This window comes from Triturus cristatus, chromosome 4_1, assembly GCF_964204655.1.
Source record: "Triturus cristatus chromosome 4_1, aTriCri1.1, whole genome shotgun sequence".
In the NCBI taxonomy this organism is placed as follows: Eukaryota; Metazoa; Chordata; class Amphibia; order Caudata; family Salamandridae; genus Triturus; species Triturus cristatus.
Window position 1 is genome coordinate 1147320571 of NC_140585.1, and position 27394 is coordinate 1147347964.

A 27394-nucleotide genomic window follows, 5' to 3' on the forward strand; every position below is an offset into this window, starting at 1 on the left:
CATTTCTAGCATTCCGTTGTTCATTCAACCAAAAAGCCCTTGTGTTTTCTTTTGGCTCACCATTTAAATTACAGAGTATCATATAATAACGTGTTATACATGCTCTGCATACTGCGTTCGGTCCGGATGTGTGCAGATTGTTTTTCTTCTAAGAAAGTCTTTCAAGTCAAAAGGTAGATTGACTCCTGCTTCTCTGTGATACTGGGCATTTGCATCAGCTCCATTGTTACATTGTTTTCTCTCCACCATCTGGTTCGGACTTGTGTGCTTACGCTTCAAGTCGAGACCATTGTTGGAGCTCTCTTTCGGTTGTATTTCTGTCTACCTTCGCTATTGTTATTGATTGCATTTCCCTTCTCTACGCGTCGCAGTAGTACCAGCTGTCGAAATCCCTAAGGGGCCTTTCCCTTCGTGGCCTTCAAACTTTGTCTCCAGTTTCGTTTCCAGACAATGCCCTCTTGGTAATGCAACAGATGCCATTTCAATTCTGTCCGCTTTGTCACGCAAAGTACCCACAGACCGACACACCTCAGGTCTGTAACGTGTGTCTCTCTCTGGATTACAGGGAAGTTGACTGTGAGGCCTGTTGAGCATTCCGCTCAAAGAAAACGTTCCCTGATCATAGAGCACGGTGGTTCGAAATACAGCGAAAAGCCACCAATGACATCATCAACCTCTTCGGACATCAAGACTTCGGGGAGGAACACCATCCACAGGCTTTGGTGGCTGAAGAGGAGACTTTCTCAGTTGAGGGCAGCTCGGAATCCCCCGCCCCTCAGTCTTAAAAAAAACCTAATGCCTACAGATCACGTGGACTCTGGACCACCACTGCCTCTAGACCATGGTCGGCACCGAGAATTCAGTTCAGACACCCCATCCTTCGGTTCAGCTCCGAAACTGAAAACCTCAGCGCCGACTACCTCTACGGTCTCCACACCCTCCGTGTTAAGCCACCCGTTGGCATCTACAGCTTCCGCGCCAAGATGCTTTTTTGTGCCAAAACAACAAAAAGTCGGCTTGAAGCCGAATTCATCGAAGTAAACACCAAAAAAGAGTATTAAGGCTACAGTGGAGCCGATTCTCCACAAGTTGCGAGAAAAGCTGGACTTTAGGTATCAGGAGATCCAACGGAAAACTGGACAGACTGTAACCAAGCCCACAGTTCCTCAGGCACCACTTTCTAAAAGACAGTTGTTTTTCCAAGAGGCTTTGGATGTCCCCATTCCATCCAAACGCAAAAAGATGGACAATGCCACCAGTCCTTTGCCTCCACCACCACCCTCACCGCCTCAGCAACCATGACCACTTTCACCTCCTCAACCACCGTTACCAGACATGCCTTCTTCGCAGCTGTCTGACATTGGAACCTTCAATGGCTCCCCGTAGGGATCCCCTGGTGATGGTACCGGTCCGCCTGATACTGAGAATGAGTCTTTTTTTTGTCACACCAGACTCTGGCCCCTGGGACTCTTATGATGTTGTCACACCAGGGGACACGGATGACTCCACCACATACCAAAAGCTCATAGCTAGGGCTGCAACATTTCATGGTGTACAGCATCATAGGAAACCTCTAGAAGTGGATTTCCTATTCGAAACCCTATCCTACACACACACTGGCACAAGGTACCTGCCTATGCTCATGGCGTTGCTTCCCCATATGGAGGACATATTCAAGGACCCAGTTAGGGCCCACATTATTGCTCCTAGGGTCAACAAAAAGTATAAACCCCCTCCCTCAGACCCTGCCTATATCAGAGGACAAGTTTTCCCGGATTCCTTAGTAGTCACTAGTGCTAGAAAAAGGGCAAACTCCCACGTGTTTGGCGATGCCCTGCCGCTTGACAAAGAAAGTAAAAGAATTGACGCAGCGGGGAAAATGGTTGCAGCTCAGTCTGCAAACCAATGGCGCATCATCAATTCTATGGGTCTCCTAGCAAGATATGACTGTGCTCACTGGGAAGAAATGGAGGAGCTCTTCCAGCATCTCCCAAATGAGCACAGGAAGAGTGTACACAAACTAGTTGCAGAGAGCAAACTGATTTATTATACATCGATTCAATGTGCCTTTGATTCTGCTGATACGTCAGCCAGGAGCATTAACACTAGTGTCCTCCTTAGAAGACATGCTTGGTTGCGTATTTCAGGCTCCAAGCCTGAAGTCCAGCAGAATATTCTCAATGTCCCATTTGATAAAGAACACCTGTTTGGCCCCGAGGTCAATGAGGCTCTATTAAAGATCAAATAAAAGACGGTGAAGTCCATGGGAGCCCTACAAATTCCTACCTCTAGGGGCTATTTTTGCTGTTCTAGCTATCACAGAGACTCAAAGACAGCTACTTTGGAAGTCTATACCTCATTTCAGAGTAGGCAGAGCCAGTATGCCCACACAAAATCCTACTATAGGGCAAAAGTGGCCCGTGCAGGTAAGAGCGGTGGGTCGGGAGGGTGTTGGGGGACTCGACAGATGACCATGAGGGAAAATTAAATAAATAACAAATGTTCCCTTGTCCTCGTCTGTCAAGTCCCCCGCCCCACTACTCTTACCTGCAAAGGTCGCTCCTGCTATAGGGGCTCCTATAGAGGAAACATCACTAAAGGTAGAGACAAAAGTGCTTCCCCATGTGGTGCCACCAGAAAACAGTGACTTGCTTCACTTTCCCCCCGATCACACTACACCTGCCAGGGGACGCATACACAATTTTCTCCCCACATGGCAACGGATAACAACAGACCACTGGTGTTGGATATCATCCAACATGGTTATTGTTCCGGAGCTCCTTACCATACCTCCCAACATTCCACCTCGCTCACATTGGCTCTCAATTGAGCATCAAACATTACTCAAACAGGAAGTCCATCTCTTTTTCTGTACCTCTTCAACATCAGGGATGAGGAGTATACTCTATCCTTCCCCATACCCAAAAAGGATGGTTCTTTGCGGCCAATCCTAGCTCTAAGGCCACTGAACAAATACATCCTGTCAGAGCATTTTTATATGGTTACTCTGCAAGACATGATTCCTCTACTTTAACAGGGAGAAATTATGACTGCGTTAGATCTTAAAGACGCATATTTTCACATACCAATACGCCCGCCCATCGCTAATACCTCAGGTTTATGGTGGACTACCAGTTCAAAGTCCTCTCCTAGGGGGCTCAACAGCACCACAGGTTTTCACCGGATGTCTGTCAGTAGTAGCAGCCCATCTCTGCAGGCAGCTAATACATGTGTTTCCCTACCTGTACAATTGCCTTATCAAAACCCCAACCCATCAACACTGTCAACAATATACTCAGGTAACCATAGACCTACTTCACAGCCTGGGATTCACAATGTTTCCAAATCCCACTTACAACCTCTACAGATACAACCATATCTAGGAGCAATTCTGAACACACAAATCGGGCTAGCCTATCCCAATTGTGCAAGAATTCATAATTTTCAGGCCCTATTACCTCAATTTCAACCATATCAGCAGGTAACGGTGAAGACAGTCATGCGTCTTCTGGGGATGATGGCCTCCTGTATCGCTATAGTACTCCATCTATGCCTACACATGCGTCCGTTGCAGGAATTTCTAGCTCGTCAGTGACCTCAGTCATAAGATTTAGTGTTGGTAGACCACCAAACCTATCACTCTCTGCAATGGTGGAATCCCAAAAACATGCTGCAGGGGTGGCCTCATCTGGACCCTGTTCCCCACATAACTCTTGCAACGGGCGCCTCACTCACAGGATGGGGTGCACATCCGAACGATCTCATGATACAGAGTATATGGGACAACAAGCACCAGGGTCACCATATCAACTTCCTCCAGCTTCAATCTGTTCACCTAGCCTTGAAAGCTTTCCTTCTGCACCTGATTTACAAGGTTGTCCTAGTCTGGAAGGACATTATGACAGCCATGTAATATCTACAAAAACAGGGGGAACACAGTCTCTGCAATTTTCACAACTGTCACAGACCATATGGAAATGAGCTCTGTGTCACAACATTCACATGATAATAGAGTATCTCCCAAGCACGGACAACTACTTTGCAGACCTGCTAAGCAGGATGCAGTAACAAGTCTACGAATGGGAACTCCACCCTCAAGTCCTACTTCCATATCGTCTGACCGCAGAGACTGTTACTTATCCTAATCCGCACCTAGGATGACTTGCTTCAGTATGGACGCAGCCATTTCGAATAGCACCCTTTATTTCAAGACTCAATTGTATTAACATTTAAAGAATATTGGCCTTGTGAAAGGCTTTGACCTGCCGGCCATACGGGCGAAACACGTGTCGGCTGTTCTTTTGCTCATTTGTATTTATGATAACTAATAAATACAAAAAGAAGATATTTAAAATGCAACATTAGACTTTAAATTTCATTTTTTCTCAGGAACCTGCATTTATATTTAAAGCACACACCCATCACAGTTTCAAAACATTACCTTGAATGTGGTGGTCCTTGGGTGAAACGACCTGATAGGTTTGTGCCACACCAAGAATTGGGTCCTGTCTCATTGTGCGTTAACCCTGGCAGCATTCACCCACCCCACTAAACTAAACTACTTCAATACTTCCACAGATGGGAGTTCCCTCAAATAGACCTTTTGGCAACCACAAAATGCCCAAACTTCACATCCATGTTCCCGCACCCACTATCAAAGCGCTACGCACTATGAATGAGTTGGTCAGGGATACCTACATGTTTCCTCCTCTCCCACTTCTTCCATTTCTGGTTCGGAAGCTCAGCCAAACGTCTCTCACAATGATCCTAGTAGCTTCCACATGGGCTCGTTAACCCTAGTTCACAACACTACTGGACCTTTCCGAAGCTCCCCACGAGAAGCTCCCCAACAGGCCGGACCTTCTCACTCAGAACCATTGAGAAATTGTGCACCCTGATCCCAAGACTCTCAACCTAGCAATTTGGCTCCTGAGGTCATAGAGTTTTGTTACCTTAATTTGCCATCAAAATATTTGGACATTCTTAAATAATCCCGTAGACCTACCACAAAAAATCAACCCTTTCACAGCCACTGTACAAGATATTGTCTGCTACCTGCTTCAATTACGATAGTCTTGGTTACCATTCACATCTATAAGATTATATCTAGCTGCAATGGCTGCCTATCTTCAAAATAGGCAATGCCTTTATTTGTTCAAGGCCCCAGTGATTAAAACATTCATGAAGGAGCTCAAAAACGTTTTTCCCGACTGGTTCCACCTGCAACTTTATAGAACCTTAATGCTGTTATCACAATACTCGGAGACCCTGCATTCAAATCTCTAAACTCATTCCCCCTTCTATTCCTTTCTTGCAAGGTGCCATTTTTATCTTCCATTACTTCACTTAGACGTGTTAGTGAGCTCTAGGCTTTAAACTTAGAAGAACCTTTCTTCCAACTACATAGGGATAGAGTGGTTTTCCACAGCAACCATAAATTTCTCCCTAAGGTGGTTTCTCAATTTCACCTCAGCCAATGGATTGAGTTACCAGTTTTTTCCCCATGACCAGATTCCATTGCGGACAGAGCTCTACATACATTAGATGCTAAAAATAGCCCTTATGTTCTATATTGATAGAACTAAAACTTTCAGAAAAACTAAACAACCTTTTGTTGCTTTTTCTCCTCCCCTTAAAGGCAACCCTATACCCAAATCAGGCATAGTCAGCTGGATAGTAAAATGCATTCAAACTTGTTATGCTAAAGCCAAAAGACCATTACCTACTCCTAGAGCAAACTCAACTAGGCAAAAGGGAGTATCCGTGACTTTTCTAGGAAACAGTCCCATAGCTGACATATGTAAAGCAGATACATGGTCCACACCACTCACCTTAACCAGACATTGTGTGGATGTCTTAGCACGCCAACAAGCCAATGTAGGTCAGGCAGTGCTATGCACTCTTTTTCAAACAACTGCAACACCCACAGGTTAGCCACCGCTTCTGAGGGGGCTGCTTTACAGTCTATGCAGCCACATATGTTTCAAACTGAACATATCTGATAGAGACGTCTAGCCACAGATTCCTTACCTTTGAATTTCCCAGGCCTCAGACTGGATCCGAAAGATTTTTCTTCGAGGAATACCCCAGCTCACTTGTATGTGACGTCGATCGGCTCAGCTTAACGTCGTCAGCTGCACCTTAGTGACGTCTTTGTCACCTATATAGGCACCACTTTGGTGCGCTGACTCAATTCTTTTCTTTCTGCGCCAGTCAAGTGCTGATCCGTGAAGAGAGCAACTCTCTGTCACTTTTCGACAGGCTTTTTTCACTGTTTTCTGACCCCTTTTTTGGTGTGTAGATTTTTTCCATCATGTCTAGGAAGACTTCTGGATTCAAAACCGTGCGGTGCCTGTCACTGCGCCAAGTTGATGATGGATCCACACCTGGTTTGCCTCTGATGCCTGTAGCACGACCATGACTCAAAGTCGTGCTCTGACTACCAGGCCATGGCTCCGAAAGCTTCGAGGGAGTGGTCCCTAAAGCTACTTGCAGCCTGGCACTCTGCACTGTATCACACGACTCCTAAAAGGTCTTGTTAATGGTCTCAGTTGAGAGGAAGGTCCGACGACCGCTCCGAGAGTCCCAAGTCCTCATCCTCCCACTCAAAGTTGTCAGGTCGGTCAGGTAAGAGGCATAGGAAACACGTGAGGTTGAAGCGTGCTTCGACTTCTCCCCGTCCGTCTGCCGATGCAATGGAGGAGCCTCTGCTTTCCAGACCTCTTTCTTCTGAACCTGAACTTGGATTGACTCCGTGCTTTTCTGCCTTTGCGGGTGCAAGAGCCACCCCCGCCCAACTTAAAGAATTTTATGATGCCATGTGCCTCATCTTTGGGCGGCCTGAACCTACTTGCTCACCTTCGGGCCTCTCGGGTCTGAGGAGGCTCCATTGGGTTCTGCGCCAGCGGCTTCGGTGCCGATGGCCCCACATGGAACCAGCAGGGGATCAGGACCGACGCTGGTCATGCCATTGCAACCTTCCCCGTGGCAGCACCGAGGCGCCCGGCAGCTCCAGCCCCATTCTAATTTCTGACAACCCGGTGCCAGATTGGCACCAACAGAACCTACAAGTTCTAGGTCGTTTCCTCAGCCTTACTCTGAAGGACTAGGAATGGAAGAAGATTGGAAGGTTTCGCTGGACCCTTTAGATGACCAACCTTATCAAGACTTGGACTGGTATGAGGAAATGGGTGAGGCCAGGGGACTGTATACCTCTCCATTTTCTGATTTCTCCCCCTATCGTGGCTACGGAGGATGGAGCTTCCTATGCTATGGTGGTGCGAAGGGTGGCTGAGGTCCTAGACCTCCAACTTCCTTCAGTGGCAGTCAAGACTCATATCTTGAGAGAGGTCCTACAGCCAGGTGTCTTCTCTTCTGCATCCTTGCTGCTCTTTAACGAGGGCCTTACAGATGCCTACTGGGAACTTGATCCAAGCCCAGCACAGGTGCTCCTGTGAAAAGGACAATTTGCCGCCACCATTGCCCTGCTCTGGGCAACCCAAACTTCCTCACTACCCACCCTACCCAGAGAGCTTCGTAGTCCAAGCCTCGACCTCCCATGGTGCTTTTCCTTCTGCTCCCCTGGACAGGGCATCCAAGAGAATCCAAGAGGCTGGACCGTTGGGGTAAGGTAATGTTTTCTTCCACCAGCCTTGGATTGCGGTAGGTGAACACTGTGTGCTTATTGAGTCGTTATTCCCACACCCTGTGGTTAACGGTTGCGCAAGTGCTGCCACAGGTCCCAGAGGAGACCCAGGCTATCCTCTCCCAAGCAGTATCAGACGGGAGAGATGCAGCAAAGTTTGCCGTCCATTGTAGTCACAACATGTCTGACTTGCTGGGAGGAGCGATTTAATCTAAGGTGGCTGTTTGACGCCACACCTGAATGAGTACTTCTGGCTTTTCCGGGGATGTACAGGCCTCTCTCATGGACATGCCCTTTGATGGCACCTGTGTCTTCGGAGATAAGGCAGACATGGCGCTGGAGCACTTTCAGGACTCGCGGGCTAAGGCCAAGTCCATGGGCTTCGGAGTGTCCACTCGTCCCTAGTCCGCTTTTTGCCTTTTTGTGGCTACTGAAGGGGCTTTCAGCAGTGCCAGCCCTATCCCAGCCACAAGACAGCGCAGGTTCGGCAACCTCAGTGTGGCTGAGGGCATGGCTTGTTATGACCCTGTGGGTCGGGCAGCCACATGTTAGGTCACTCCACCCTCCTCTCTCCCCCGCAGCCTCAGCCTCCAAGCACTCTTAGTCTTGCCCTTCAGGATCAATGGGCGGCCAGTTGGTGGCAGGGTCCACCATCACCTCCACCGCTGGCTCGATATCACATCGGACAGGTGGGGCCTCCAGATAGACTGAAGGGGCTACTTCCTCCCCTTCGAGACTACCCCTCCCTCCATTCCTCCATCTTACATCCAGCTGACAGAGGATCATCTTATTTTGCTTCAAGAGGAAGTCATGACTCTATTTGCCAAGGGAGTCATAGAGAGAATTCCGGCACCAGGAGTAGGCTGTGGTTGTTATTCCTGCTACTTTATGGCCCTGAAAAAGGACAAGGGCCTTCGTCTTATCCTAGATCTATGAACCCTCAACTACTTACTCAAAAAGGAAAAGTTCAAGATGCTCACATTGGCTTAGGTCCTGTCTGCCCTGGACCTGGAAGACTGGATGGTAGCGTTGGGCTTGCAGGATGCCTATTTCCATATTCCCGTACTGCCTGCTCATTGCGCTACCTGTGGTTTATGGTAGGCCACGAGCATTTTCAGCTCACTGTGCTCCCCTTTGACCTTTCCAGTGCCCCTCAGGTGTTAACCAAGGTGATGGGGCTGGTCGCAGCTCATCTGTGCCGATCAGGGGTGTCCGTCTTCCTCTATCTCGACGACTGGCTGTTGAAGGCAGGCCCACAACAGACTGTTGTCTCCCACCTCCAAACTACAGCGCACCTTCTGCATTTACTGGGCTTCACTATCAACGTGCCAAAGTCACACCTGACTCCCTCTCAGATGCTCTCTTTCATCTGAGCTGTTCTGCACACAGTGCAGTTTTGGGCCTATCCTCCCGAGCGACGAGTCAGGATATTCAGGCTATGATGCTGATGTTTCAGCCTCTATCTTGGATTTTAGTGATAATGACTCTGAGGCTGTTGGACGTCATCGCCTCCTACATCCTGCAAGTGACACATGCCAGATGGCATATGCGGGCTCTGCAGTGGGACCTGAAGTTCTAGTGGGCACTGCATCAGGGGAACCTCTCCGATATGATCCAGATCTTGGAGGGAACTACACAGGATTTAGAGTGGTGGCTGACAAACCATGATTGAGTCACAGGCAGACCCCTCTCCCTCACCAAACAGATTTCACAGTAGCGACAGATGCGTCACTCCTGGGATAGGGCAGCCACTTGGGAAAGGTGGGGATCAGAGGACTTTGGTCTCTGGCAGAATCCGAACTCCACATCAACCTGCTGGAGCTTCGAGTGATTTGTTTGGCTTTGAATGCCTTTCTTCCTTCCTTCCATAAAGGGGAGGTTAGAGCAAGTGTTCACAGAAAACACCATTGCCATGTGGTACTGCAACAAACAAGGCTGGGTTGGTTCATGGACCCATTGTCAAGAGGCTCTGCGTCTCTGGACTAGGCTGGAACACCAAGGCCTATCCCTGGTGGTTCAACACCTAGCAGGTTCACTAAACGTCAGAGCAGACGAACTCAGCTGTCGATGCGTAGTAGATCACAAATAGTGTCTCCATCCAGAGGTGTCGCAAGGTCTCTTTCAACAGTGGGGAAAGCCTCGGTTAGAGATGTTTGTCTCTGCCAAAAACGCGCAATGCCAGCAGTTTTGTGCGCAGGAGTTTCTACGGCGGATCTTGCACAGAGAAGCTTTTCGTCTCAAATGGAGCTCAGGCCTTCTGTATGTCTTTCTACCCATACCACTCCTGCCCAAAATTCTCAAGAAGATCAGGACCGATAGGGTCCAAGTTATCCTTGTGGCCCCGGACTGGGCACGGAGAGTCTGGTATCCCAAGCTTCTCCAGCTGTGCATTGATCCTGCGATCAGGCTGCCCCTTCAGGAGGATCTTCTGTTGCAGGGGAGGGTTCACACCCAAACCTGTCAACTGTACGCCTTCTTGTGTTGAGATTGAGCGGTGGAATTTGACAGCATTTGACCTTCATCCTGAAGTCTAAAATATTATTTTGGCTAACAGGCTTCCCCCTACCAAGTCTGTGTACGACTGCCGTTGGAACAAGTTCGGAATATACTGTACAGAAAAGTCTACAGACCCTGTTTCTGCTCCATTATCTGACATTTTACTTTTTATTTTGACGCCTGCCCAGCAGGGCTATGCTCTGGGCCCTCTAAAAGAGTATCTTTCAGCCTGTCTGCCTTTCTGCAGCTGCCAGACAAACCCTCTTATTTAAATCTCCCATTGTAAATAGATTTCTCAAAGGCCTTGCACATATGTTCCAACCTTCCCCTTTCATCATGCCTCAATGGGACCTTAATTTGGTTCTCACCTTCCTAATGTGAGCGCCATTTGAACCTCTGCACAACTGCCCCCACCGGCTGCTTACCATCAAGACAGCCTTTGTAATGGCAATCACTTCTGCCAGGAGGGTGAGTGCAGGCTTTGTCATCCAAGCCTCCTTATATGACAGTATTCCCTGACATGTTGGTATTTCGCACTAGGGCCTCTTTCCTACCAAAAGTGGTAAAACCCTTCGATGTGGGGCAGTCTTTCAGCTTGCTCACTTTCTACGCTCTTCTGCATCCCTCTAAGGAAGAGGAGCAACTCTACCTTCTAGATCCCAAAAGAGCGTTGTCATTCTATCTTGATTGCACTAAAGAATTCCAGGTGGACGACCAACTCTTCGTGGGGTTATGGGAGCTAAGAAAGGTTGTGCGGTGAGCAAGAGAACTCTCTCATGATGTGTCATCCCGGGCATCAAGATTTGCTACCCTCTGGTGAAAAACCAGCCTCCTGAAGGCTTAAGAGCTCAGTCCCCCAGAACTAAGGCTGCTACCACGGTGTTGCAACGTGGATTTCCAATCCACTAAATTTGTCAGGCAGCAACATGGACATCCCTGCACATGTTTAGCAATCACTACTGCCTTGACAGTCAAGTCCGCAGAGACGACCTTTTTAGCTGCTGTCTCCTGCAGGACTTCCTGGTCTAAACTTGTCCGCAGTCCCTCTTCCAGGGATGGTATTGCTTGGGTATCTATTCAAAGGTAAGGAATCTGCGGCTAGATGTCTCTATCAGATGGACAAGTTACTTACCTTCGGTAACTCCTTATCTGGTAAAGGCTTGAATAGCTGCAGATTCCTTACCAACCCAACCATCCTCCCCGCACTGCCAAAGTCAGTGCGCTTCATGGCTCTGCACTTCTGGTGTGGAAAGTCGTGAAAAGTAACTAACGTCAGCGTGCCAAGGTGGTGCTTATATAGGTGATGCGGACTTCACTACAGTGTAGACGCTGCCGACAATGTCACACGGAGCCAATTGACACCACCTACTGGCACACAAGAATATTGTTTGAAGAAAAATCTTCCGGACTCAGTCAGACGCCTGGGAAATTCAAAGGTAAGGAATCTGTGGTTAGATCATGTCTCTACCAGATATGGCTTTACCGAAGGTAAGCAATTTGTCCATAACTTGTAAGCATCTGTTCGCGGCATTGAGTACTGTAGATTCACATGCGCACACCCTCCTCCCCGGGCAACTGCGACCGTTACAGTTTATTCTACTTTTTCTCACAAGAACATCTCATAACTTACAGTTACTCTACACTCCATTCTCACCCTCCTGCGGTAAAACAATCTAATAATGGAGTCAATGCCCATGCGTGGTATCACCAAGATAGAGGAGTCACTGTATTTCGTGACTCTGAAGACTTTCTTCAAAGAAAAGCAACCTGCACACATCCTAACCCAGAGGGCAGGAGTATGCAGAGCATGTGAATCTACAGCAATACATGCCACAAACAGATGCTTACAGGGTAACATATTCCTTTCTCTGTCTACATTGCTTATAGAAATCTAATAGCTATCTTTTACTTTCTAACATTTATATAGTTAATTCCACAGCAAAATCGAAACACAAACCTCAAATGTTTTGTCACGTTTGAGCCCTAAACTACAGGCTTTCCGTCACACCATTAGTAGATACTAAAATGTTACAAATATTAATCTTTGAATATCAGTCATTATTGGTCTATAGGACTGGAAATATGGTCTATTTTAGTGGATTCTTTAATTTATCACTTATTTTACTCTTACGATTTAGGTGCCCTCAGTTTATTGTTAGGTGAACCTTTACTTGCTTAAATGTTGTAGAAAATATTAGCATTTCAGTTTGCTAAACACCTACACTTTTGAACATTAGACAGTTGGACATCCCCAGAGATAGAGGTACTAAAACTATTCTGCTGGATGTAAGCAAGTTAGAACTGGCCTAAAGACAATCTGGCAGTGACAGAAAGGCTGGTTGGACAGTAATTCTGTCTTCCATTTATGAAGACATCCCTCTATTTGAAGGAGCTTATTGGAATGCCATTTTACTGAACAAGATAATGAATGGAGTCCAGGGTGTATTATGATCTTGCATTACATGCCTCCAAATCTGATTTGATGTTGGTCGATTCAAAGAATACTTTTCAGAAGTGCGGTACCTCAGATTATACTTTTTCTGCCTTGTTTACCAGACAGCGCCAGCTTTGTTTGCGAAAATACCTGTTGTCCACTTACAGTGGGTTCTAGAGCCTGCCTATTGCTAACCATTGGTTGGCTTTAATGTCACCCATTTACTCGCTTTTTGTTAGCTTGTGTGGGCTTTCCTTCCACTGCTTACTTTTCAAGCACTACTTTTCTTTTTAGGTCTCAACTGGCGTTAGCAACGTGCATGCGATGCTCTCGCCATGCGAGGGCTTCTTGGAATCGATAAGATTCCAGAAGTCGTGTCGCTGCTCCGCCTACTATTTTGATTGGTGCGCGTCGTTTTGCGTCTTGGATGTTGTAAAACACAGTGTAATGATTGCACCGGAGGCAATCATTACACTGAGGGTTGCCACCTAGTCCGCTTTTGGCCCCGCCCACCGGGATTCGATCTTTTACTTGCGGCGGGAGACAGTGTCTCTTAATTAGCCGCTAAGCACTTCTTTTTCGTATTACTGCGTTTGCCTTCAACAATGGCTGACGCGCTTTTCATTTCTCTGTGCTTGGCTTGTGTTTTTTTGCTGGCATTGTGCATCCATTTTTTTTAAAGCAGTACGGCACACACTTCAGCAATGACGGTCTGGCACGGTGTGTTGCGTGTGGAATGCATTTTGTTGATTATACGCTATATTTTTAGTAGATGTTTGAGGCTACAGCTCATTTTACTTTGCTTTACAGTGGCCGCGGCACCCCGCTTTAGCCTTAAACATGTAAAGCTAAAGCGCGGATGCTGCGATAGCTTCAAAAGTAAAGCAATCGAAAAATGCACACTTTTTTCCGATTGCTTTACTTCTGCAGCTATCGCGGCACCCGCTCTTTGATGTTTAAATGTAAATCGCGAGTGCCGTCATTACTACATCGTGGAGCGGCGCATAAGGATCTTCGAGTGCAGAGGAAACTTACTGGCAACCAACTGTGCCATGTTGGTGGAACTCTACCAGCTCCGTATGCAGTGCTGAGAGGGAAGCGTCCGCGTTACCTTGGAAGCTGAAGACCGGGTTTTTTTGTGTCACGGACACGAAATACGCTGCTTCCTGATCCCAGTAAAACGGCCACCCCTGCGGCCTCGCGCTCCGGACGAGCAGCAATTTGTGTGCGACTGAAAGGCGGCGCGGTGCCCCGAGGGTCGAGCATCACCGGGGCAGTAAGGAGGAATTTGCCGCAACAACAAGGGAACACAGGAGCAGTGGAGCATCTGCTGCAGCGACTCCATGCTCATGGGTCGAGAACCTCCTTCTCCGGCTGCACTCAACCACTCCATGTCCCGAATCCCGCGCTTCTGATGGATACATCTGCCAGTGGATTCCTCACCTTGTGAATATCCCCTGCGCCAGCAACATTCGGAAACTTTTGCAGCAGTCCACGCAGATGAGGTCGAAGACGACGTCACAGAGGCACGGCTCAGCTCGCGACTCCGCTGAAGACCTCGTCGGCGTGATGACGTCAGTTCCCTTTTTTCCGCGCCGTCGACGCCAACGGATTTCGGGAATCGCTGTTGGTAGCTTCATTGTTACTTGTGTTATCTCTGGATTTTCTATGATTCTCTTTCAAGGATGTCGACAAGGAAGTCGGGTTTCAAGCCTTGTCGTGAGTGCGGCAAACACATGTCGATCACTGATCCACATGAGGACTGTGTGTGGTGCTTGTCTTCTGACCACGATGTGGATGGTTGTTCCAGTTGCCGCAAGATGAGCTCGAAGGCTCTCAAGGAAAGGGAAGCGAAGCTCTTCATCGCAAGGATGAAAAAGGAGAAGAGAGGACGAAGGAAGTCGAGATCGAGGTCGGGGTCGAAGTCGACTTCGTGGCATGCTTCGCGAGCCAAGAAGCATAAGAAGAAGAGGAGGCACTCTTCTCGACGCCACTCGGACAAGAGTTCGGCTCCGAAGTCGCCATCTCGATATCGGAGGGACTCTGTGTCTCCTTCTCCTTTGCCGGATTCGCCTTCTGGTCCTTCTTCTCCAGTGGCTTCCCTGGCACCGGCTTCTCCGGCGCCGGTTCAGACTCCGACGCCGGTTCCATCTCCGGCTCCAGTTCCATCTCCGGTTCCATCTCCGACCCCGGTTGAAGAGCCTGCGACGCCGTTGATTCCACCGTCGGCGCCGGTTGGCCCGAGTCCGGTGATGACTGACCAGTACCCTGCTTTCCCTGGTCCAGGTCAGGACCCCTCGCATTATTTAAATGCCATGTACGGGGTATTCGCTAGAGGCATGTACACCACTGGTGCACCTGCGGGTCCGATGGGTCCTATGGCGTTTAATTTGGGGGTGCCGCAAGTCTATCCACAGGCCCCCTTTATGCCGTTCTTTTCAGCGACGCCGTCTTGGCATCTACCGGCGCCGAGGACGTCGACGCCGCTTCCATCTTCATCGGCGCCGGCTCGACCTCGTTCGACGCTGGCTGCTACTGCGGATCCACGTTCGACGCCGGCACCGGCGCCGTCGGATTCGAACACGGCGCTGCCGACGCCGCTGGTACGGATTCGGTCCAGAAGGGAGGCTCAGAGGGTGATTGATGAGCGGAGGTACCTTCTGGAGGAAGCAGAGGAAGGAGAGCTGGTGGAGTTGGATGAAGTGTTAGAGGAGCTTAAGGAAGCTAGTGGGCTGGATTTGTCTCCTGAGTGGGAGATTACTCCTCCGTCTGATGAACCCTCCAAAGATGTGGCTCTGTATCATGCGGTAATCAGAAAAGCTGCGGAACTGCTTGATCTCCAGTTGCCGACAACGGAGTTTAAATCAAACATTTTGACTGAGGTGTTACATTCTCCTACGGCAGTTTCTGAACCTTTGTTACCTTTTAATGAGGCCATTATTGACCCTGTGTTGGAGGTGTGGCGTAAGCCTTTTTCTGCTCCTGCAGTCTCCAAGACGGTTGCTAGGAGGTATAGGGCAGCTCCAGGGGACCCTGAATTCTTGACATCGCATCCATCACCTGAGAGCCTGGTGATTCAGGCGGCTTGTTCAGGGAAATCCAAGGGTGCTTTTCCTCAGGTTCCGGGGGACAGAGAGGCTAAAAGGTTGGATCAATCGGCCAAAAAGGTCTTTTCATCGGCCAGCATGGCTCTGAAGTCAACAAATGCCACATGCCTTTTAGGACGTTATGTACATGCACTTATGGATTCGGCTAAAACGCTGGCACCAAAACTATCTGAGGAGGATAGGATTGGTTTTCGGGAGATCTTGACTGATACCCAGGCAGCAGCATGCCAGGTGATCCAAAGTGGGCTGGACACGGTGGATTCAGTGGCAAGGGTCATGGGATCTTCTGTCGCCACTAGGAGGAGTGCGTGGCTGAAGTCTTCGGAGTTTTCCCAGGATGTGCAGTCGACTCTGTTGGACTTGCCATTTGATGGATCTGGCTTTTTTGGTAAAAAGGCAGATGCTGCACTTGAACGTTTCAAGGAGAGCAAGGCAACGGCTAAGTCTCTGGGCCTTCAGTCCCAGTCGAGGGGGTCTTTTAAAAAGTACAGAAGGTTCGGAAGGGCATCCTTTCGATCCTACAGACAGACCCAGCAGCAGCAACAGCAGCAGCAAGGTTCCTCGTCTAGAGGATTCAGAGGTAGAATTAGGGGTCGCACACGTGGCCGTCAACTCTCCTCCTCCTCTTCCTCCTCCTCAGCCCCTCCCACCACCGCAAAGCAGCCCTAGATCTGCCATTCCGGATCATGTTGGTCCTGTGGGGGGCCGGCTTACCCATTTTCTACAAGATTGGGAATCTGTAACCACAGATCTCTGGGTTCTGGATCTTGTAGAAAATGGGCACACCCTTCCCTTTCGGGAATTCCCGCCAAATTACCCTCCTTGTCAAGGGGCTTGCTCGGAGGGCCACCGTCTTCACCTGCAGGAGGAAGTCCTGAAGTTGTTCCAAAAAGGTGCGATAGAGGTGGTTCCAGAGCAGGAAAGGGGTCAGGGATGCTACTCCCGGTATTTCCTGATTCCGAAAAAGGACGGCAGATTGCGTCAGATATTGGACCTCAGAATCTTGGATCTTTTTCTAAAGCAAGAGAAGTTCAAGATGCTCACCCTGGCTCAGGTTCTTCAAGCGCTGAATCAGGAGGACAGGATGGTGTCGATCGACTTGCAGGATGCGTATTTCCACATCCCCATCCTGAAGTCACACAGGAAGTATCTCCGGTTTACGGTAGGGTCGCAACATTATCAGTTTGCGGTCCTTCCGTTTGGTCTTACTACTGCACCCAGAGTCTTCACGAAGGTGATGGCAGTGGTGGCAGCCCATCTCAGAAGGTCGGGGATCTCGGTTTTTCCCTATCTGGACGACTGGCTGATCAAAGCGGAGTCGCCAGAGAAGGTGCTACATCATCTGCAAGATACGGCTCAGCTGTTGTTCAAAGTGGGTTTCTCGATAAATGTGCCCAAATCTCACCTGGTGCCCTCTCAGCGCAACCTGTTCATAGGTGCGGTACTGGACACTACTGTGTGTCGAGCATTCCCTCATCCTCAAAGGATTCTCGACATACAGGAAATGATTCCTTTGTTTTACAATGGAGTGGTCGTTCCAGTTCTGAAGGTCCTTCGCCTGCTCGGTCTGTTCGCTTCCTGCATTCTGTTGGTCAACCATGCACGCTGGCACATGAGGGCACTCCAGTGATGCCTCCGCAGGCAGTGGTATCAGCACAAGGGAGATCTCAGGGAGTCTGTGAGGATCTCCAGAGAAGCTGCGGCGGATCTGTCTTGGTGGAGGGGGGAGGGCAATCTGTCGCAAGGAAAGCCCTTCCATCTACCTCCATCGGTGGCCACAGTGATTACGGATGCATCCACTTTAGGGTGGGGTGCGCATCTGGGGGATCTGGAGATCAAGGGTCTTTGGTCTTCAGAGGAAAAGTTGCTTCACATCAACCTTCTGGAATTGCGGGCGATTCGTTTGGCGCTCAAGGCCTTCCTCCCTTCCCTTCGCGGTCAGTCGGTTCAAGTCCTGACGGACAACACTACCGCGATGTGGTATATCAACAGGGAGGAGTGGGGTCGCATTGTCTCTGCTGAGAGGCTCAGCGTCTATGGTCCTGGGCTCAGGACCATCAGATTTGTCTGATGGCAAATCATCTGGCCGGGGTTCTAAACGTACGTGCGGACAGTCTGTCGGCAGTTCTCCACCGACCACGAGTGGAGGCTCCATCCGGAGGTGGTTCGTCACGTCTTTCGGATGTGGGGAACTCCTCGGGTGGACCTGTTCGCCACTCACGAGAATGCTCACTGCCCGTCATTCTGCAGTCTCCAGTATCCGATGCAGGGAGCGTTGAGGGACGCGTTTCAGTTGAGTTGGGGCTTTCGACTCCTTTACGCGTTTCCTCCCATACCCTTGATTCCTCGGGTTCTGAGGAAGATTCGCCAAGACCGGGCCCAAGTCATATTGGTCGCCCCGGATTGGCCAAGAAGGGTGTGGTACACAGATCTTCTCCACCTCTCCTCGTGCCCTCCGCTCCGTCTCCCTCTGAGGGCAGACCTCCTCTCGCAATCGGAGGGGCAGGTTCTACACCCCCACCTCCAGAGCTTACACCTTCATGCCTGGAGATTGAACGGGGCAACCTGAATTCTTTTTCACTCCCACCTGATGTGGTAGATGTAATTTTGTCTGCCAGACGTCATTCCACCAAATCTATATATTCTTATAGGTGGTCTAAATTTGTTTGGTGTGGTGAGAAGTCAATTGATCCTTTGAAGGCTCGTCTGTCTAACATTCTACAGTTTGCCCTTTCTCTTGCCCAGCAAAACTTTGCTGTGGCCACTGTAAAGGGATACTTATCGGCTTTGTCGGCCTTCCTTTGCTTGCCGGACCAGCCTTCATTATTCAAATCACCTATTGTGCTTAGATTTCTCACGGGCCACACAAACAGATTTCCTCCTACTCCCTTTATTGTGCCTCAATGGGACTTAAACCTTGTCTTGACTTATCTTATGGGTTCTCCCTTCGAGCCCTTACATAAGTCTCTCTAGAGACTGTTGTCTTTTAAGACGGTTTTCATTATTGCAATCACCTCGGCAAGGAGGGTAAGTGAGCTTCAAGCTCTTAGTTCCAAACCCCCGTTTTTGACCATTCATGCTGAAAGAATGGTACTCAGGACAAGGGCTGCATTTTTGCCTAAGGTGTTAACTCCCTTCCATCTGGGGCAACCCACTACCCTTCCTTCCTTCCTTCTATCCTCCCCCTCGGTGGAGGGCGGTGAGCTTCTACCTGGACAGGACAAAGGACTTCAGAGTTGATAACCAGCTCTTCGTGGGCTTTGTTGGCTGCAGGAAAGGTCGAGCGGTGCACAAGCGTACCCTTTCCAGGTGGATTGTCTTGTGCATCAAGATATGCTACTCTTTGGCTGGTAAGGAACCTCCAGATGGTTTAAGGGCTCATTCCACTAGAGCAAAGTCTTCCACTTCTGCTTTGTCTAGGGGTGTTCCTGTGGAGGACATTTGAAGGGCGGCAACTTGGGCCTCCCTCCACACCTTCGCGAAACATTATTGCTTGGACACCGAGGTGAGGAGGAACGGACACTTTGCTCGTTCCGTCCTTCAGGACTTTCTGGTATAGAAGGGTGGACACCCTCCTCCGGGAGTGGGGACTGCTGTGGAATCTATTCACAAGGTGAGGAATCCACTGGCAGATGTATCCATCAGAAGAACAAGTTACTTACCTTCGGTAACGCTTTTTATGGTGGATACAGTATCTGCCTGTGAATTCCTCACTGACCCACCCGCCTCCCCGTTGTCCACCCTTGTATACCTTTAGTACATGATGGTGTTTCATGTACATTTATTACTGTCAAAGGCATTGTGTGGTTTCTTTTGCCTTTCTGCTTAGTCTCCACACTGTGTGTGTTGCTTTGTATATTGTGTACTGTGTATGCTATGTATAAAATGCTGTCAGTCCGTCCGTGTGCCTCGAAGGCACGGAAAAAAGGGTGGAACTGACGTCATCACGCCAACGAGGTCTTCTTATGGAGCCGGTGACGTCAGCGGAGTCGCGAGCGGAGCCGTGCCTCTGTGAAATAGTCTTCGACCTCATCGGCGCAGACTGCTGCAAAAGTTTCCGAATGTTGCTGGCGCAGGGGATATTCACAAGGTGAGGAATCCACAGGCAGATTCTGTATCCACCAGAAAAAGCGTTACCGAAGGTAAGTAACTTGTTCTTCACAGAACACGGCTGAGATCCTCCCAATGGGTAGCCACCAGCAGAAGACCGCCACAGCTGGCGTCATGACTCTGGCCGGCGAAGTGGGACCTGCAAAAGCGATTGCCAGAACAGCACGAGATATAAAGCACCCCCACAGGCAGCGGGAACCAGCACAGCGGCGACCTTCGGGCCACCCAAGGCGGAGGCAACTCGTCGGGCAACCAGGGATCGAACCTCGGGCGGCTGACTCGCATGTAGAGGGTAAGATCCATCAAGTATCACGCGGCAACAAATACAGAAGAAGCGTTGTTAAGGTAAGCGCGGGAAGGCTTCACTAATGCTTATAGCGTTAAGGGCCCTGGCATATTGATGCGGCAACTGTGAAGAATTTACTTGTATGGCCCAAATGCCTTGCCTATTCCTAGATAGATGCAGAAACACTGATTATAAAGTACCCGTGAATCGGTGCACATGGTGTCCGGGGCCAGCTCTTCTCGAACTATCGGCTCCTTGAAGGCGAGGGCAAAAACCTCCACTGATAGAGTGGGGGGGACATATCTGCGTGGTTTATTGCCGCCGCCCCCATGCATGTAGAGCTGCCTGCAGCCCACAATGGAACGTGAAGCTGGATTAGCAGGCGGGGCTGTGGTGCCAGGCTACACCTGGCTGCAATAAAAAAAAAAAGCTCTGTAGCTCAGCTAGCGCTGTTTGGAACAAGCGAGGGCATACAAGTAAAGGTGCTGTCTTTTCCAGCCCGCAGCGGCTGTGGGGTTGATGCAGTGGGCGCTTAATAGCAAACACCCCCCTGCTAAAGTTCAGTTCAATTTACCACATTATTAATGAAATTGTGTGGTTCCCATCAAAACGCTGGCCGAAATAATAACAGCAGCCTGGCTACATCAGCCTCCACTTTCAACGGGTAAACACTTCCAGGGTGTAGCAACAGAGGAAGGACTAGGAACAGTGGCTATCAAAACTGAGATGTTCCTATTATATTTCATCATTTAGATTCAATTACACCCTAGCAACATAGTAGCTTGTTCCCAACTGTACCACAGCCCTTGGATTTAGCATGTGACAACCCCTTTAATATGAATGTGAGCTGTTGGCCATGCAGCAGCGGGAGCCTAGTGAGTTGGAGGCTGTTCAGAATGTAACTTTCTCAAAACATAGCAGCGCAATCCATGGTTTAGTAAAAAATAAATGCAGCCTGGAGCATCTTTTGAAAAATGGGATTACGGCAGCATAATCCCTGTCAGTCACTTACCACACGTAACAAATTATCCAGTAGCCATCGGGTGCCACATGTTTTCTTCTGTTTTTTAAATTACAAAGAAGAAATGTATTAAAGGTATTCAAATTGAAGGTGTTCCCGCTCTTCTTTGCTTCATTACACCCCGCCCGTCGAACAGCAAAAAAAAAAAAACAAGCATTAAAAATGCAATAGGTCTCGCCTTTTATTAAGTTAAAGCCATTTGCTTTGCTGTACAATACCATTAGCAAAGCAAATGGCTTTAACTTAATCAAATGCGAGACCTATTGCATTTTCAATGCTTGTCTTCGTTAAGCACTCGATGAGTTTGTTTTCTAGCGGACTCCCTCATGTGCTTCCCTGCCGCCCCGCTCAGTGTTACTCTCGTACATGTGCTTCTGCCCCTCTACCCTCTCTGATTTGCTCGCCACCGCTTTGCTTTCTTGCTTCACACTGCTCTTACGTGTGCTTCTCTTTCCCGCCTCCCACTCTCCACATTGCTGTCTGTGTTAAGTACGTTTCCGCTCTATGTGTGTTGCTACACCTTCCCCACTTAATTTTTTTTATTGCGCTACTGTTTTCTTTTTATTTATACATTCAACTCCGTAAAAAATATCACATCAGATGCACCTGTGAAATGACGCAGACGGCCATGTCATAGTCTTTTTTTCTCTCTTCTTTACTACATTGGTCTTTGTAACATCCAATACATTTCTAGCATTTTTAATTCAACCAAAAAGGTTTTTATTCCTCAAAATTAGCCAGACAGTTGGAGATGTGGTCTAGCATCTCGAAGTGCCGCTTTTGGAACTTGGGTACCCAGGCTAGAATCCTGGCATCGGTGCTATACCCAACGTCGTGTGATTCTGGGCAAATCACTTAATCTCCCTGTGGTCAAATGTGTGCAAAAATGCATTTTTGTAATCCTTACTTGATGAACATGATCGAAGATCGTCTACTGACCGCTCTTGTAATGTACAGCGCTCTGTTGCTTCACAACTTGGTTCACACTATATAAATACCAATACAATGTGCACTACAAATAAGTATTGTACTGCATCTGTAAAAACCATTGGCAAAGCCAATGGGTCTCAACGGCCAGACCTATTGGCTTGGCCAATTCTTGTTTCTTTTTTCCTTCATGGCAAAGGCATTTTGCTTTTGCCAATGCTGCATAGCATCGACCAAAAGCACTGAGACAGCCAGTAGATCTACTAACATGGATCTACTTGAGATCTACTAACATGGCTGATGCCCGGTGGAGTTGCTAGACAGCTAATGAGGAGATTGGCCATGGTTTCCCCCTCGACCGTTACCTACCCAGCCGGACATTGGACACAGTTCTTCCTCGTCTCCCTGCTATGGCTCCTTCCTCCCCTCCTTTCCTACAAATTCTCTCAACCTCGTTGTTTGTTTACTGTACCTTACTACGCTATTGTAACTGATGTAATTTGTAACGCAATGTTCCTCTGGTATAGTGCTCTGATACCTCCGGGTGTAGCCAGCACTATATAACCTTCTGAAATCAAATAAACTAAAAACTGTTTTTCCTGAATGCTGAGACCTGAGCAACATGGCTGATGCCCGGTGGAGCTGCTAGACAGCTGAGGAGGAGATTGGCACTGGTTTACCCCTTGACTGTCACCTACCCAGCCGGACATTGGGCACAGTTCCTCCTCGTCTCCCCGCTATTGCCCCTTCCTCACCTCCCTCCTTTGAATTCTTGAAACATTGTCTATGTGTACTGTACCTTACTATGCTCTTGTATCTGATGTAACTTTTAACGGAACGATCCTAAATGTGAAGCACTCCGATACCCTCTTGGGTCAAGTTTGTGCTATATAAAACTTTATAAATAAATAAAAAAATAAATACTAAGTGAGATCTATTTGTTTTGCCAGTGCTGCTTGTTGTTCTTCCGACTCACCAAACGCATCTTTTTCGGCTCATTGTTACTTTCCCTTATTCTGTTTGGTGAGTAGGAAGAGCGGCACCGCATATTATCATATCATATATAGGTATGTCGCATTTCGTTTAACCTTGGTGATTCGAGCACGATTAAAATAGCATTGTTTTCAGTAGGAGAAAGAAGTCTGTCATTGTCTTCAAATAAGTTTGTATTCGTAAAAGGGTCAGGGAAGTCAGTTCAGTTCAAAAGCTTTATTTGGTTTGTAATAACAACCATATAAGCGACAAAAAGAAAAAACATTATACATTATAACAACCTCTGCAACATTCACAAAGTAAAATACATAGTAAAATATCTACAGATTTTACAGAAAGTGACATGTGCTAACAATGAACATTATGTGCAAATTACGCTATAAAGTGTCATATGCCAACTATATTCCTATTTTGGTTAATGTGCTAACAATGAACATTATGTGCAAATTACGCTATAAAGTGTCATATGCCAACTATATTCCTAATTTGGTTACTATAAAATGGCGCTTATCAACTGTATTCAGTTCTGTGCAAATTACTTAACCGCTATATGCCATGTACTAATTCATTTTATATACAAACTTAAAAAATGATGGATTTCCTTGCAGCAATACTTTTTAAGATGTACAACGCTACGTGATAACAAACATCCGGGCTTTCCAGGGTAGAAACTAGCATCATAGCATTTTTAGTGGTCCGGACTTTATATTTTAAAAACAGGGGTTTTAAATAAAATTTCCTTTGTGAGAGATAAAATTTACAAAACATTAAAAAGTGACAACAACTTTGCTTAGACATATTATCGCAAGGACACACAGAGCTAGTGCTTTTTTTCATAATCGGGAAAGCCACAAGATGGTGGACGATCCCTAACCTTAAGCGTGTCAGAACAAAGCGATGAGTGGATTTCGTTACATCAGTCAAATATGCCTGGCAACCAGTTTTAAGATTTAATTGTTGGTAGTATATCAAAGTGGGTTGTTTCCCAATTAGTCTTTCTCGAACCACCTTTTTATAATCTAAGAAGGTTTCTTTAATCTCCCGTTTTGCAATTAAAGTCACATTCTCTAGTTCTGAGTAGATATTGCAATTAAACAAAAGTCTATACCAATAATTAATAAAGCTCAACCAGGGGATACGGGAACACGTTGAGTAAATAGCGTTTCCTCTTTCGACCAAATAGAGCGCCATAATAGAAGAGGACGTAAGGCGGCTAAGTCTAAAATATAATTTAGTCCCACTTCCTGATGTATCAGATCTATAGAGGCCGAAGGGTGAACACTCAGCAAGCGTTTGAAAAAAGTGTTTTCGTCTTGCTGTAATGACTTCTCAGAGTGGTGCCCCCAGATGCCTGCTCCATAAAGAGCAGAAGATACACACCTGGCATTATAAATAGCAACCATATCTTTAATTCTTCTGGCTCCCACTTTGGTTGAAAATCTGAAAATACTATTGGTATTTCTACTCATTTTGTGTTGTATGTTATCATATTCGCGTAACCACTTCCCATCTCCTGTAAAGGTTACGCCGAGGTAACAGAAAGATTTAACCGAATACATTTTAGTGCCCTCCAGAAAGAAAGCCTTACTTGACTTTTTTCCCACATGTCATTACAACTGTCTTAGATTTGTTGATTAAAAGTTTTCTGTCCTTAATAAACAATATAACATTATTAATAAGGCACTGGAGGCCCATTGGGGTACGTGACAATAAAACCGCATCATCTGCATATAGTAAAATTGGGACAGCCTGGCCTTCAATCAGGGGGGCATCTGCGGGTAACTGTTTTAAGGTTGCATCCACTTGGTTAATAAGCAATGAGAACAAAAGTGGGGCCAGAACGCAACCCTGACGGATGCCCCTTTTAATGTTAAAAAACGAGGTACATTCACCTGCGGTGCCATAGCGCACTCTACTGGATAGACGTTCGTAAAGTCTTGCCAAGAAATAAACTATTTCTTTAGGGGCGCCAGTATCCAGTAGTATGCGCCACAGTATAGAATGATCCACAAGATCAAACGCGCTACTTAAATCGGCAAAATATAAGAACAGATTACCCCCTTTCACTAAAGTGTACTTGCTAATAAGCAAATCAAGGTTGACACACTGTTCAAGTGTACCTAAACCCTTCCTAAACCCATATTGGGCTTGTAAAAGGATTTTGTTGTCTAAGGCCCAGGATTCGAGCCTTTTCAACAGAATCCTACTCATTACCTTAATGGAAGAGTCTAATAGCGATATTGGCCGGTAATTGCAGGCTTCTGATTTAGAACCTTTTTTAAAAAGGGGGATAATTAATTAATGTCCCCAAGACGGCGGGAAATGATCTTCTACAGCGGCATTAAAAATCCTAGTTAAAATCAGGGCCCATAGATTAATTTCATTCTTATAGAAATCAATAGGAACCCCATCCGGCCCTGGGGCTTTGCCTCCTTTGCTATCCGCTAGTCCTTCATATACTTCATCAATATTTATCAGTAGGGGTAAAACGGGCCAGGTAGAGTCAATGGAAAAGCTATTGTCGATCCTATCTGGGTTAAAAATGTTAGTAAAATGTTCAATCCAGGCATTACAACTTGCATTCGAGGTTAATTCTGGTTGGCAATCATCTTTTAAAAAAGGGCTATTTACTGTCTCCCAGAATAGTTTGCTATTATTAGTTGCTGCAGCTAAACTAAGTTTATCCCATGCTTCACCTTGCATTTCTTTTTTACGGGCTTCAATAGTCCGTTTATATTTATAACGTAATTCTTGTATATTTATTTTATTACGTGGCCTATTTCCTAGTGCTAACTTCAGGCTATGTAAGGCCTGGGTGCAATTCCTATTGAACCATCCTACATGTATTTTTTTTGTTGCACTGTAATTCTTGGTGAAAAGATCCTCTATAGTCTTGGTTATTTTAAGGAAGCTAGGAATCAGGAGTGTTGAATTTAACTCTTCACTAAGACAGTGATCTATTTCCCGTCTACATTTAACAATCACTTCTTTTTGTATTTTCTGGGGGTCAACGCCTGTCCATTTGATCCTCGTACCATTTGCTCTTGTGGGGGTAATATCAATAATACTCTTAGTGTTATTTAGTTGTCTCTGCCCCCAGCATAATAATGTTAACGAAATGCTGTTGTGATCGCTAACAGCCTGTTCTGTAATCCATAAATTGGCATAATCAGTATTACACTAAATCAGAACAAGGTCAATGCTAGTAGCGGCATTCCTGCCTGTAAATGTTGGCCATTTAATGTTATCCCTGGTCACGGTACAACTCAGAAGTTCGAGATCGAACTTAGCTATTAAAGAATTTAGCGCTGTACCATATTCACCGTGTGGGAAATCCACATGGTCAGCACTATCCTCCACGTTACGGCCTTTCGAGAATCCACAAATTTTAGTTTGGGCCAGCGGACAGACTTGGATATTAAAATCACCGACCCAAAGGATAATAGCTTGTGTATTTGGTTCTGACAATGCCCTTTCAATTTCTATTTCCAGTTTGTAAATTACACTCCCCCTATCACCATTAAAAATGTTATTATAGTAATTAACTAAGAGCAAGTCTATGCCCTTATGGAATTGAAGCCTCATAAGCTGGCAGTGGTAATCTATTGTTATACAGCTTTCAATTTTGCATTCCACAAGTTTATTGGAAACGAGAATCAACAGGCCACCCTTAGCCCTTCCTGACCTGGAATCAATAGCATTAATCCAATTTGAGGTGTATCCCTCTACAAAAATTGGATCTCTATGCCAGGTCTCTTGTAAACAGATTATATCATAATTAGAAGTAATAAAATCTTTCCAAAACGGCGTATCTAGTTTCCTTTTAAGAACTGCTACGTTCGATGTCACAATTGTGTATCTTTCATTTACGCCTGCCGTAACAGGCTTACTCCTCAAGTGTAAATTATTTGAGCTGTCCTCAAGTAAAGGCTCTAATATTGCAGCACTTGCTGTCATCTCAATTTCAGACTGCCCCTCCCAAGTTATTTCTTGCAGTTCACTGCCTATATTTATAACCATATTACAATAGGACTTATTATAAACTTCTTGTACTATAGACAGAGAGAATGACAGCCCAGCCTCTAATGCTGCTCCTTGTGCTATGGCATCGTCGGTCTCTATTAAATTGGATACCTGCCCTATTCCATCAACTAACACAAGTCAGTCGTTATCTTCCAAAGAATTTAGTGCCTGATATCTGTTATATAAAGGAACATTTATACAGAATGATGATTGCGCTAATGATAATGCTTGGTTAGGAAAAGAGAGGTTGTGAGTTAAATTACCCTGATTCCTACTCAGCATTAGGTGCCTAGAAAAATAACCCAATGGCAAGAGAGTCATATTGTACTCTCGAGGGGACGGTGGTGGAGCA

General features: G+C 46.9%; 1 protein-coding gene across 2 annotated transcripts in view; it reads left to right on the forward strand.

Annotated features, from left to right (window-relative positions):
* Positions 1-27394, forward strand: part of EVI5L (ecotropic viral integration site 5 like) — a 1383225-nt gene that overhangs the window by 1235480 nt on the left and 120351 nt on the right. The window lies entirely within an intron of this gene.